This window comes from Manis pentadactyla, chromosome Y (genome assembly GCF_030020395.1).
Source record: "Manis pentadactyla isolate mManPen7 chromosome Y, mManPen7.hap1, whole genome shotgun sequence".
Lineage (NCBI taxonomy): Eukaryota > Metazoa > Chordata > Mammalia > Pholidota > Manidae > Manis > Manis pentadactyla.
Window position 1 is genome coordinate 6,480,167 of NC_080039.1, and position 14,612 is coordinate 6,494,778.

The 14,612-nt window shown below is 35.9% G+C and overlaps 1 non-coding gene across 1 annotated transcript; it reads right to left on the reverse strand.

The window, feature by feature from the left end:
* Positions 1-9,479: 9,479 nt before the first annotated feature.
* Positions 9,480-9,586, reverse strand: LOC130682223 (U6 spliceosomal RNA). Its single transcript, XR_008995442.1, has one exon. It is a non-coding gene; the product is annotated as a U6 spliceosomal RNA (small nuclear RNA).
* Positions 9,587-14,612: the final 5,026 nt, after the last annotated feature.

Consider the following 14,612-nt stretch of genomic DNA (forward strand, 5'->3'; position numbering starts at 1 on the left):
CCAGCACGGTTATCATTTAATATGAAGGAGGGATTAAACAATTCCCAGAGAAGCAAAAGTTGAGGTAATTGGCCACCCACAAACCACCTCTACAGGGTATTTTAGAGGGACTGTTATAGACGGGAGCACTCCTAAGACTAAACAGGTGTCACCAGAGAAAATAAAATCACAGCAAAGAAAGCAGACCAACCAAATACCAACTAAAGGCAAAAAATAAAATCAACTGCTCACTAAAAGCAGTTAAAGGAAACACGAAAGAGCATAGAATAAAACAACCAACATATAAAGAATGGAGAAAGAGGAATAAGAAGAGAGAGAAGAAAAGAATCTGCAGACAGCGTATGTAACAGCTCAATAAGCAAGCTAAGTTAACCAGTAAGGTACTAAAGAGGCTAACCTTGAAAATTTGGTAACGACGAATCTAAATCCTGCAATGGCAATAAGAACATATCTTTCAAAAGTCACCCTAAATATAAATGGACTGAATGCACCAATTAAATCACAGAGTAATAGAATGGATAAAAAAGCAAGACCCATCTATATAATGCTTACAAAAACTCACCTCAAACCCAAAGACATGCACAGAGTAAAAGTCAAGGGACGTAAAAACATGTTTCAGGCAAACAACAGAGAGACGAAAGCAGGGGTTGCACTACTAGTATAAGACAAAATAGACTTCAAAACAAAGAAAGTAACAAGAGATAAAGAAGGACATTACATAATAATAAAGGGCTCAGTCCAACAAGAGAATATAACCATTCTAAATATATATGCACCCAACACAGGACCACCAGCATATGTGAAACAAATACTAACAGAACAAAAGGGGGAAATAGAATGCAATGCATTCATCTTAGGACACTTCAACAATCCACTCACCCCAAAGGATAGATCCACTGGGCAGAAAATAAGTAAGGACAAGGAGGCACTGAGTAACACACTAGAACAGATAGACCTAATAGACAGCTATAGAACTCTACATCCAAAAGCAACAGGATATACATTATCCTCAAGTGCAGAAGGAATATTCTCCAGAATAGACCACATACTAGCCCACAAAAAGAGCCTCAGTAAATTCCAAAATACTAAATTTCTACCAACCAACTTTTCAGACAACAAAGGTATAAAACTAGAAATAAATTCTACAATGAAAACAAAATGGCTCACAAACACATGGAGGCTTAACAACATGCTCCTAAATAATCAATGGATTATCGAACAAATTAAAATAGAGATCAAGGAATATATGGAAACAAATGACAAGAACAACACAAAGCCCCAACTTCTGTGGGGCGCAGCAAAAGCAGTATTAAGAGGAAAGTATATAGCGATCCAGGCATATGTCAAGAAGGAAGAAAAATCCCAAATGAATAGTCTAACATCACAATTATCGAAACTGGAATAAGAAGAACAAATGAGGGCTAAAGTCAGCAGGAGGGATATAATAAAGATCAGAGAAAAAATAAACAAAATTGAGAAGAATAAAACAAAAGAAAAAATGACTGAAACAAAGAGCTGGTTCTTTGAGAAAATAAAGAAAATGTGTTAAGCCTCTAGCTAAACTTATTAAAACAAAAATAGAATCAATACACATCAACAGAATCAGAAAGAGAACGGAAAAATCACAACAGACTCCACAGAAATGCAAAGAATTTTTAAAGACTACTATGAAAACGTATATGCTAACAAGCTGGAAAACCTAGAATAAATGTACAACTTCCTAGAAAAATACAACCTTCCAAGACTAACCAAGGAAGAAACCCAAAAGGTAAACAAACCAATTATGAGCAAAGAAATTGAAACGGTTATCAAAAAACAACCCAAGATCAAAACCCCGAGGCCAGATGGAATTTTATCAGACATACAGAAAAGACATAATACCCATTCTCTTTAAAGTTTTACAAAAAATAGAAGAGGAGGGAATACGTCCAAACTCATTCTATGAAGCCAACGTCACCCTAATACCAAAACCAGGCAAAGACCCCACCAAAAAAGAAAATTACAGACCAGTATCCCTGATGAATGTAGATGCAAAAATACTCAAAATACTAGCAAACAGAATTCAAAAATATATCAAAAGGATCATACACCATGTCCAAGAGGAATTCATCCCAGGGAAGCAAGAATGGTACAACATTCGAAAATCCATCAACATCATCTACCACATCAACAAAAAGGACAAAAACCACATGATCATCTCCATAGATGCTGAAAAAGCATTAAACAAAATTCAACATCTATTCATGATAAAAACTCTCAGCAAAGTGGGTATAGAGGGCAAGTACCTCAACATAATAAAGGCCATATATGATAAACCCACAGCCAATATCATACTGAACAGCGAAAAGGTGAAAAATTTTCCTCTGAGATCGGGAACAAGACAGGGATGCCCACTCTCCCCACTGTTATTTAACATAGTACTGGGGGTCCTAACCACAGCAATCAGACAAAACAAAGAAATACAAGGAATCCAGATTGGTAAAGGAGAAGTTAAACTGTCACAATTTGCAGATGACATGATATTGTACATAAAAAACCCTTAAGACTCCACTGCAAAACTACTAGAACTGATATCTGAATACAGCAAAGTTGCAGGATACAAAATTAACACACAGAAATCTGTGGCTTTCCTATACACTAACAATGAACCAATAGAAAGAGAAAACAGGAAAACAATTCCATTCACAATTGCATCAAAAAGAATAAAATACCTTGGAATAAACCTAAACACAAAAGTGAAAGACCTATACCCTGAAAACTACAAGTCACCCTTAAGAATAAATTAAAGGGGACACTAACAAATGGAATTTCATCCCATGCTCGAGGGTAGGAAGAATTAATATCATCAAAATGGCCATCCTACCCAAAGCAATATACACATTTCATGCAATCCCTACAAAATTATCAGCAACATTCCTCAATGAACTGGAACAAATAGTTCAAAAATTCATATGGAAACACCAAAGACCCCGAATAGTCAAAGCAATCCTGAGAAAGAAGAATAAAGTGGGGAGGGATCTCACTCCCGAACTTCAAGCTCTACTACAAAGCCATTGAAAACAAGACAATTTGGTACTGGCACAGGAACAGAGCCACAGACCAGTGGAACAGATTAGAGACTCCAGACATTATCCCAAATATATATGGTCAATTAATATTTGATAAAGGAGCCATGGACATGCAATGGGGAAATGACAGTCTCTTCATCAGATGGTGCTGGCAGAACTGGACAGCTACATGTAAGAGAATTAAATTGGACCATTGTCTAACCCCATACACAAAAGTAAATTTGAAATGGATCAAGGACCTGAATGTAAGTTGTGAAAACATAAAACTCTTAGAAAAAAACATAGGCAAAAATCTCTTAGACATAAACATGAGTGACCTCTTCTTGAACATATCTCCCCGGGCAAGGAAAACAACAGCAAAAATGAACAAGTTTGCCTATGTTAAGCTGAAAAGATTCTGCACAGCAAAAGACACCATCAATAGAACAAAAAGGTACCCTACAGTATGGGAGAATATATTTGTAAATGACACATCCGATAAAGGTATGACATCCAAAATATATAAAGAGCTCACTCACCTCAACAAACAAAAAGTAAATAATCCAATTTTAAAAAGGGCAGAGGAACTGAACAGACAGTTCTCCAAAAAAGAAATTCAGAAGGCCAACAGACACATGAAAAGAAGCTCCACATCGCTAATTATCAGAGAAATGCAAATTAAACCACAATGAGGTATCACCTTACATGAGTAAGAATGCATACCATCCAAAAGACAAACAACAACAAATCTTGGCGAGGTTTTGGAGAAAGGGGAACCCTCCTACTGCTGGTGGGAATGTAAATTAGTTCAACCGTTGTGGAAAGCAGTATGGAGGTTCCTCAAAATGCTCAAAATAGACTTACCATTTGACCCAGGAATTCCACTCCTAGGAATTTACCCTAAGTATGCAGCACTCAAGATTGAAAAAGACAGATGCACCCCTATGTTTATCGCAGCACTGTTTACAATAGCCAAGAATTGGAAGCAACCTAAGTGTCCATCAGTAGATGAATGGATAAAGAATATGTGGTACATATGCACAATGGAATATTATTCAGCCATAACAAGAAAACAAATCCTACCATTTGCAACAACATGGATGGAGCTAAAGGGTATTATGCTCAGTGAAATAAGTCATGTGGAGAAAGAGAAATACCATTTGATTTTACTCATCTGTGCAGTATAAGAACAAAGGAAATCTGAAGGAACAAAACAGCAGCAGAATCACAGAACCCAAGAATGGTCAAACAGGTACCAAAGGGAAAGGGACTGGGGAGGATGGGTGGGTAGGGATGGATAAGCGGGGTGGAAGAAGAAAGGGGTTATTATAATTAGCAGGCATAAAGGGGGGTGTTGGAGAAAGGGGAGGACTGTACAACACAGAGAAGACAAGTAGTGAATCTACAACATTTTGCTATGCTGATGGACAGTGACTGTAATGGGGTTTGTGGGGGGGACCTGGTATAGTGGAGAACATAGTAAACATAATATTCTTCATGTGATTGTAGGTTAATGATAGCAAAAAGAAAAGAAAAAGAAAAGAAAAAGAGAAAGAAAAAGGGGATTACTCCCTGATAGGATAAAACTAACTGCAAATCAACGACTAATACATGCTTTACAAATCCTTAATTTTGATCATTTAAAGGGTGTCAGATGATCAGCTATGGAAGTACATTTTTCTGATAATATTCCTTTCTCTTAAAAAAAAAGCAGTTCCTGTGTGACAATCTCCAATAAGTTCTTCACAATGGTATAAAGGTCATATCAAAGTGTGGGCAAAAGGTTTGTTTGTGTTTATACAGAGGATCAAAGACTAATTTGGCTACCCAGAAAACAAATTAAGATACGATACAAAGAAGAACTTCCAACCTCAGCATCCTCTGGAAGAGTCATTCCAGAAGACGATCATCAAAAACCTCAACAAAGATCCTGGCGCTGTTGCAGTTGGAGCTGCATTCATCCCACTGGTTCCTACTTGCCATTGGAATGAAGAAGGAGATATCTAAGCTGGCCTGTGCATACAGTAAAACAACAAATTTGACTGGATCTATACTGTTGGACCTCAACCAAGAATTAGGAGATGTGCAAGTTGCAACGCTCCAAAATTGCACAACTATAGACAATCTACTGTTCAAAGAACATATGGGATGTGAACAGTTCCCGGGAATGTGTTGTTTTAATTTGTCTGATTTTTCTCAAACTATTCAAATTCAGTTAGACAGTATCCATCATATCATTGATAAGTTTTCACAAATGCCTAGGGTGCCTAATTGGCTTTCTTGGTTTCACTGAATATGGCTGGTAATTGTAGGTCTTCTTTTGTTATGTAGCTGTATTCCTATTATGTTAATGTGTGTACACAGTTTAATTAGTAGTTTAAAACCTATACATGCTTATGTTACTCTACAAGAAGATATGTCAAAGAAATCATCAATCTTCCCATATTTTCTTCCATCTGCTGCTTCTATAGCTTTTATTCTTCCTTCCTAATTACAACCCTTTAGTAGAATTCGTGCCTCATATAGAAAATTACCGAGTATCATTAATTCTTCCAAGTGGTAAAGATACCTCAAGACAGGTGCTGGGCATAAAAGCCACAGGGCACAAATCTGCAAAGAAGTAAAAAGCTAACTTTTTCAAAGAATATTGCTTCTCTCTCACTTACCAACTTTACATTTCCCTGTACGGCCCGGAAGATGACTGGTTAGCCAGAGACGGGTAAGATTCCTCAAGGGAGGAACAACCTAAGACAGGACAGGCACAGTCGCAGGGGGGCCATCAGGTGAGAAAATGGGGATCAACAGAGGTGAGGCTTAGAACCTCACCCCCCCCTGTTTTGAGAGAAATCTTCTTCATCCGTGGATGTTTTGTTGCCCTTGTCTAGCTTGGAATGATACTTAGTCTATAGGCACAGACCTGATCATCTACATTTGCCCTCTTACAGCACTAAATTATGTTTTCTACCTTTATCTTGCAGCTACCTACCATCTCAGAATTTTATTAAAAATAAAAATAATAATAATAATAGTGGAGAAATGCTGGATTCACATATAAATCAAGTATAAAAATCAAACGAATAATCATATCTGACCTGATTGTTTATAGTTCATGATGCGTGATCAAACCAACCGAAAGTTTCTGTGATGACTGCCCCTTGCACTGTTCACCATGTAAGAACTTATTCACCGTGTAAGAATTTGTTCACCATGTAAGAACTTGTTCGTTATGCTTCAGAAAATTGGAGACTGACGAAAATTAGGCTTGGGGTTGATTAATGATTGTGCTTTGAGTCCCCTATACAGAATGTTATTGTTGTTAACAACCATTTTATCAATAAATATAAGAGATGCCCTCTCCAAAAAAAAAAAATCTTTACACCCGTCGGTCTCCTCAGAAACTTAAGTGTGGATCAGCAGCTTCGTTTTCGCCGACCTACCTAGGACTTACATCAGGCAGGTGGTGAAAATCATTCTAAGTCTTTATTAAGTATCAGTTCTTTCTCCCGATATCATCAACTATTGCCAAGAGAGGAAGGATTTTTGTATTAAACCAATAAATTATAATATTTTTACTTTCCCTCTTACCAGTGACAGAACTGCCTTTTGGCCGTTAAGAGCCTGATAGAAATGCCCCTTCAGCTCGTTTCTCGTCCTAGGCTATTCTCATTGGTCGGTAAAATTTGATTGGCATAAGATAGACCCAATTATGGCCAAGTTGGGTTTAACATCTTCCCAATCTGGAAAAATCGTTATCTCACTAATTGCAGATAAGTGACTGCACAAAATACGGGAGATTAAATTTGTACTTTAAACAGTGGGTTGTTCACTATGGAAGAACTTGTTCGTTATGCTTCAGAAGTTTGGAGACTGTTGAGAATTAGGCTTGGGGTTGATTAATGTTTGTGCATTGAGTCCCCTATACAGAATTTTATTGTTATTAACAAGCATTTGATCAATAAATATGAGAGATGCCCCCTCAAAATAAGAGATAAAAATATGCATTATCTGAGATTCAAATTTAGTTAGCACCTTATATTGTTATTCACTCTATGTGGCAATACTGTTTTGCTCAGAGCCTGTCTTTATGAAAATCTATTCTTTATTTTAGTTTCCTAATGCTTCACTACTGAGTATAAATAATTGCAGCATATATAAATCAGAAAAAAGGGCCTTGCTCTCTTAAGTGTGGGTTTACCTGCTATCATAATTACCTTTCCCTCTACCTCCTTGTCAACCTGGAAATTACTTTTGTTCACAATCAAGAATAAAAAAGAAGAGAGATAAAGGGTGAAGTGGCTCTAAACCTTGTATTGAAATCACCTTCATTAAATATAGAGAATAGCAAAATAATGTCTCTGAAGCTGTTTTAAACACACTGAGAGATTTTATTTTCATTTCTGAAAACAAAGACCTTAAGGAGAGTAAAAGAGATGCAAGACAAAGCCCTCTATTTTGGGGGGAATGGATCCTAAGGCCAAATTACACGACAAAATTCACCCAGAGTCAAGCAAATACTAAAGGCAAATAAATTTGAATTTTATCATTATTCTACTAATTATAAAAGAGGAGACATATTCCACTTGTATATTTTAAAATAATTTATCAACCTGACCCATCTATTTTCTGCATTTGCTTTTATATAGAAAAATTTTAGAGACAGACTAGTGATCCCATATATGTGGATCTTAAAGCTGTAGAGGATGCAAAGGCAATTGAGTCACTTTTACAGATTCAGGAAGCTAAGGTTTAGGTTAATTGATATAACCTAGGTCATGACACTAATAGAATGAGGGCTGAGCCAGAAGAACAAACCAGGTGCTCTTTTTAGTATAGAATTTTTATCTTGAAAACTAACAGGTGTGCCTAAGTTGGCTCACTGTAGATGTTACTAAGTAGCATTGCCAAAGACTGGCTTGGGGCATTCTCCTCATCTCACCGGCCTTCCATTGTTGTTCCAAATAAATAATCTCAATAGAAATATTTTGCCCTCCAAAGGCAGTTTGAAGAAAACTTCCTTAGTCCCCTTCCTGTCAGAGTGTTTCAAACCTACCTAAGCACATCCTACATTGAAATTCCTTCACGGCTCATTACCTTACCTAGATATTTTGTTTTTTCTCCCACCAAATCTAACCCAGACATGTCCAAGTTACAGTTAGTCACAACTCTGTAATAAATTTTGAACTTGAAGGAACTGTACACAGATATATTGAAAACACCCTGTGATTAATGCAAAATCCAGTTGCCAAGTTCATGCTCATTTTAATATTTTGGAACTTGGAATGTATTGGGATAGAGAAGATGATAAGTGAACGCCACAAAGTCAGAAAGAATTTCAAAATGAAAGGATAATCCACAGAGGACCATTGCACAACCATTTCCTTTAACCATAGGTAAAAGACTCAAAATTATATATGTTTTAATTTTATTCTGTAATAGTTAGATATGTAAGTTAACTACTAAGTATATTTTATACATTTTTTTGTTCCTGGGCCATGGGGCTCATACATTATTTTACAATTATATTGGGATTTTATATATACAACAAGCAAAAGAATCACATCAGTCATTTTAAAATAAATTTCACTACTGAAAGGACACAACTGACAATTACACTGATGATTCTGATGGAAATAATGGTCAGACCAGTAAAGCAGCACCCAATACAGAACAGTGTGTGAGTGAAGTATATGTTACACCTTTTAATTCACTGTATTTTATATATCTGCTCAAGTATATTTTCAGAAATTTGAAATCATAACTCACAAATATAAAATGAACGTTAGTCAAAAATTGTATTTAATACAGTAGCTAATGATAGGACAAGTAATATAATCAGACTGGTTCAAAGGAGAACTTAAATGAAAGACAGTTGGTAGAAATACTGACATAAATTTGTCAATATGTATAAAATGGGTTTATATCTTGTAAAACAATGAAATGTAGTATGTTGGCTTAATTTTTCCTTCTGAGTGGCAATCAAATGTACATTTACTGGACATAATCCACTTGCATAGCTTAGATAAAAAGTCATCTGTATTTCTACCAGTTTTCAACTTCATAAAGCACATAATTCTACCTCTACAAAATAGGAAATAACCTAGTGAATATAAAATTATCAAATTTTAAATTCATCCTTTTTTCAATTTTTTAGTTGAAATATAGGTAATATGCTATATTTAATGGTTTCATACATAAAACATAGCTTTTCAACAATTACACTTCATTATTAAATCCTCACCATGTTAAGTGTAGTTACCATTTGTGAACATACAAAGAAATCACACTTTACTGACTATATTCCCTATTCTGTACTTTCATTCCTGTGACTAACTTATTTTACGATTTGAAGTTTGCATCTCTTTGTACCCTTCACCTATTTCATCCACCACCCCACCCATCTCACTATGACAACCACCAGTCTTGTTTTCCGTGTATACGAATCTATTTCTGTAAAACTTTATTCTTTATTTTTTTTTAGGGGCCATGATAATCTTCTCTGTATCCTTCCAATTTAGTATATGTGCTGCCGAAGCAAGCACTATTTCTGTAAAACTTTTAAATAAAATAATGCCCAGATGAATTGCTAGGTAGTGCATAGGACACCGGGAATTTATCCTGTCCAGTTTTAATTATAGGACAATTTCTTAAACACTTCACTTGCTTAAATTTTATTAGTCTATTATATATCTGATTATAATAATTCATTATAAATGTATCTTATATCTCTGTTAATGATTTGATAATACTGTTAATTGCTATGGAGTGAATGTTTGTGTCCCCTCAAAATTCTTGTGGAAGCCCAATGTAATGGCATTTAGAAGTGGGAACTTCATTAGACATTTAAGATTAGCTGATATCATAATGATAGAACCCCCACAATGGGATTAGAGGCCTTACAAGAAGAGAAAAAGACCAGAATCCACTGTCTCTCCATAATGTGAGGATATAGCAAGAAGACAGTCTTTAAAGCAGGAAGAGGTTTCTTAACAGATAGTGAATCTATTGACACCTTGATTGCTGATTTTCCAGCCTCCAGAATTGTGAGAAATAAATATTTGTCCTTTAAGCCACCTAGTCTATGTTAATTTGTTGTTGCAGCTCCAGCAGATGAAAAAAAATTCAGCTCAAAGAATGCCTAAACAATAAACATTATTTTTTTTTATTTTTGAAATATTTGTATCCATATTACATAAATATTTACTTTTTTCTTAGGGGTAAAGAGATGCTTTGGAAATGGACTCATCTGTTTTGTTAGCTATATTTCACATAGAAATAAACTGAAAAGAAATGAACAAATATTCAGTTAAGTTGGTGAACAAAAGCAAACAGCCCCCTTGTCTTCATTCAATATTGCTGGTCCTCTCACTAGTGTGGCTTTTCCCTTTGGTGTACTTTGTTTAAGATGATGTCTTAGTAGATTTTTCTGCTTAGCTGTAGACTGTGACAAGACCTCACCTGGGCCATACTGTAGTAATATGGCATACGTATAGCACAGAGTTAACCATCCTATACACTGTGGCTGAAAAGTGCTAGCTGTTATATATTTCAAATGTGAAGTTGTCAGTATTGGTCTGGTCCATCAGTTGCCATAACTTCCAATAAAATGGCCTCTATAAAAGATCCCCACTTTAAAAGAACACATCAAAAATGGAACTATACTTTTGGAAATAAGATATTATGATAATGTGACTTTTTTTCATCTTTCAGCTACCTTTTTAAAAAATTTTTACTTTGTCATCATTAATCTACAGTTACGTGAAGAATATTATGTTTAGTAGGTTCCCTCTTCATCAGGTCCCCCCACACACACACCATTACAGTCACTGTCCTTCAGCATAGTAAAATGCTATAGAATCACTACTTGTCTTCACTGTGTTGCACAGCTCCCCATTCTCCCCCTACATGCTAATTGTACATGCTAATCATAATACCCCCTTTCTTTTTCCACATCCTTCTCCCTCCCTTCCCACCCATCCTCTCTAGTCCCTTTCCCTTTGGTAACTGTTAGTTCACTCTTGCATTCTGTGAGACGGCTGCTGTTTTGTTCCTTCAGTTTTTCTTTAATCTTATACTCCACATATGAGTGAATCATTTGATACTTGTCTTTCTCTGCCTGGCTTATTTCACTGACCATAATACCCTCTTGTTCCATCCATACTGTTGCAAATGTTATGATTTGTTTACATCTTATGGATGAATAATATTCCATTGTGTATATGTACCACATATTCTTTATCCATTCATCTACTGATAGACACTTAAGTTGCTGCCATTTCCTGGCTATTGTAAATAGTGCTGCGATAAACATAGGGGTGCATCTATCTTTTTCAAACTTGAGTGCTGCATTCTTAGGGTAAGTTCCTAGAAGTGGAATTCCTGGGTCAAATGGTATGTCTATTTTGAGCTTTCTGAGGAACCTCCACACTGCTTTCCACAATAGTTGAACTAATTTACATTCCCACCAGCAGTGTAGGAGGGTTCCCCTTTCTCCACATCCTTGCAAACATTTGTTGTTGTTTGTCTTTTGGATGGTGGCGATCCTTACTGGTGTGAGGTGATATATTACTGTGGTTTTAATTTGCATTTCTCTGATGACTAGCAATGTGGAGCATCTTTTCATGTGTCTGCTGGCCATCTGAATTTCTTCGCTGGAAAACTGTTCAGCTCCTCTGCCCATTTTTTATTGGATTATATGCTTTTTGTTTGTTGAGGTGCATGAGCTCTCTATATCTTTTGGATGTCAACCCTTCATCGGATCTGTCATTTAGGAATGTATTCTCCCATACTGTAGGGTACCGTTTTGTTCTTTTGATGGTGTCCTTTGCTGTACAGAAGAATTTCAGCTTGATTTAGCCCCACTTGGCTACTTTATGCTTTTGTTTCCCTTGCCTGGGGAGATAAGTTCGTGAAGAAATCGCTAATGTTTATGTCCAAGAGATTTTTGCCTATGTTTTTTTTCTAGGAATTTTATGTTTTCATCACTTACATTCAGGTCTTTGATCCATTTCAAATTTACTTTTGTGTATGGGGTTATACAGTGATCCAGTTTCATTCTCTTACATGTAGCTGTCCAGTTTTGTCAGCACCATCTGTTGAAGAGACAGTCATTTCCCCCATTGTATGTCCATGGCTCCTTTATTCTATATTAATTGACCATATATGTTTGGTGTAATGTCTGGAGTCTCTATTCTGTTCCACTGGTCTGTGCCAATGTTCTTGTGCCAGTACAAATTGTCTTATTACTGTGACTTTGTAGTAGAGCTTGAAATTGAGGAGCAAAATCCCTCCCCCCCCACTTTATTCTTCCTTCTCAGGCTTGCTTTACCTATTCGGGTTCTTTGGTGTTTCCATATGAATTTTTGAACTATTTGTTCCAGTTTGTTGAAGAATGTTGCTGGTAATTTGATACGGACTGCATCACATCTGTATTGCTTTTGCAGGATGGCCATTTTGACGATATTAATTCTTCCTAGCCAAGAGCATGGGGAGAGTTTCCCTTTGTTAGTGTCTTATTTAATTTCCCTTAAGAGCATCTTATAGTTTTCAGGGTATTGATCTTTCACTTCCTTGGTTAGGTTTATTCCTAGGTATTTTATTCTTTTTGATGCAATTGAGAATGGAATTGTTTTCCTGATTTCTCTATCTATTGGTTCATTTTTAGTGTATAGGAAAGCCAAAGATTTCTGTGTGTTAATTTTGTATCCTGCAACTTTGCTGTATTGCGATATCAGTTCTAGTAGTTTTGGAGTGGAGTCTTTAGGGTTTTTTATGTACAGTATCATGTCATCTGTGAATAGTGACAATTTAACTCCCACTTTACCAATCTGGACTCCTTGTATTTCTTTGTTTTGTCTAATTGACATGGCTAGGACCTCCAGTACTATGTTGAGTAACAGTGGGGAGATTGGGCATCTCTGTCTTTTTCCTGAACACAGAGGGAAAGATTTCAGCTTCTCACTGTTCAGTATGATGTTGGTTGTGGGTTAATCATATATGGCCTTTATTATGTTGAGTAACTTGCCCTGTTACATTCTGCTTAGAGTTTATATAATGAATGGATGTTGAATTTAGTTGAATGATTTTTCTGCATCTATGGAGATGATCATGTAGTTTTTGTCTTTCTTTTTGTTTATGTGATGGATGATGTTGATGGATTTTCGAATGTTGTACCATCCTTGCATCCCTGGGGTGAATCCCACTTGGTCATGATGTATGATCTTTTTGATGTACTTTTGTACTCAGTTTGCTAATATTTTGCTGAGTAATTTTGCATCTATATTCATCAGGGATATTGGTCTGTAATTTTCTTTTCTGGTGGGGTCTTTGCCTGGTTTTGTTATTAGGGTAATGTTGGCTCATAGAATGAATTTGAGAGTAGGCCCTCCTCTTCTCTTTTTTGGAAAACTCTAAGGAGAATGGGTATTATGTCTTCTCTGTATGTCTGATAAAATTCTGAAGTAAATCCGTCTGGTCCAGGCTTTTTCTTTCCTGGGTAGTTTTTTGTTTACTGCTTCAATTTCTTTGCTGGTATTTTGTTTGTTTAGATTTAGTGTTTCTTCCTTGGAAGGTCTTGGAAGGTTTTGTTTTTCTAAGAAGTTGTCCATTTTTTCCAGGTTTTCCAACTTCTTAGCATATAGGTTTTCATAGTATTCTCTAATAATTATTTATATTTCTATTGGGTTCATTGTGATTTTTCTTTCTCATTTTTTATTCTGTTTATGTGTATTGATTCTCTTTTTCTCTTAATAAGTTTGGCTAGAGGCTTATCTATTTTGTTGATATTCTCAAATAACCAGTTATTGGTTTCATTGATTTTTTATATTGTTTTATTCTTCTCAATTTTGTTTATTTCTTCTCTGATCTTTATTGTGTCCCTCTTTCTGCTGACTTTTAGCCTCATTTGTTCTTCTTTTTTCAATTTTGATAATTGTTACATTAGACTAGTCACTTAGGATTTTTTTCCTTCTTTAAATATGCCTGGATTGCTGTATACTTTTCTCTTAAGACTGCTTTCGCTGCATCCCACACAAATTGGGGCTTTGTGTTGTTTTTGTCATTTGTTTCCATATATTGATTTATCTCTATTTTGACCTGGTGGTTGATCCATTGATTTTATTGGAGCACGTTGTTAAGCCTCCATGTGTTTGCGGGCCTTTTTACATTCTTTGTACAATTTATTTCTAGTTCTTTGCCTTTGTGGTCTGAAAAGTTGGTTGGTAGAATTTCAATCTTTTTGAATTTACTGAGGCTCTTTTTGTAGCCCAGTATGTTGTCTATTCTGGAGAATGTTCCATGTGCACTTGAGAATAATGTATATCCTGTTGCTTTTGGATGTAGAGTTCTATAGATGTCTTTTAGGTCCATCTGTTCTAGTGTGTTGTTCAGTGCCTCTGTGTCCTTATTTATTTTGTGTCTGGTAGATCTGTCCTTTGGAGTGAGTGGTGTGTTAAAGTCTCCCAAAATGATTGCACTGAATTCTATTTCCTCCTTTAATTATGTTAATATTTGTTTCACATATATTGGTGCTCCTCTTTTGGGTGCTTATATGTTTATAATGGTTATATC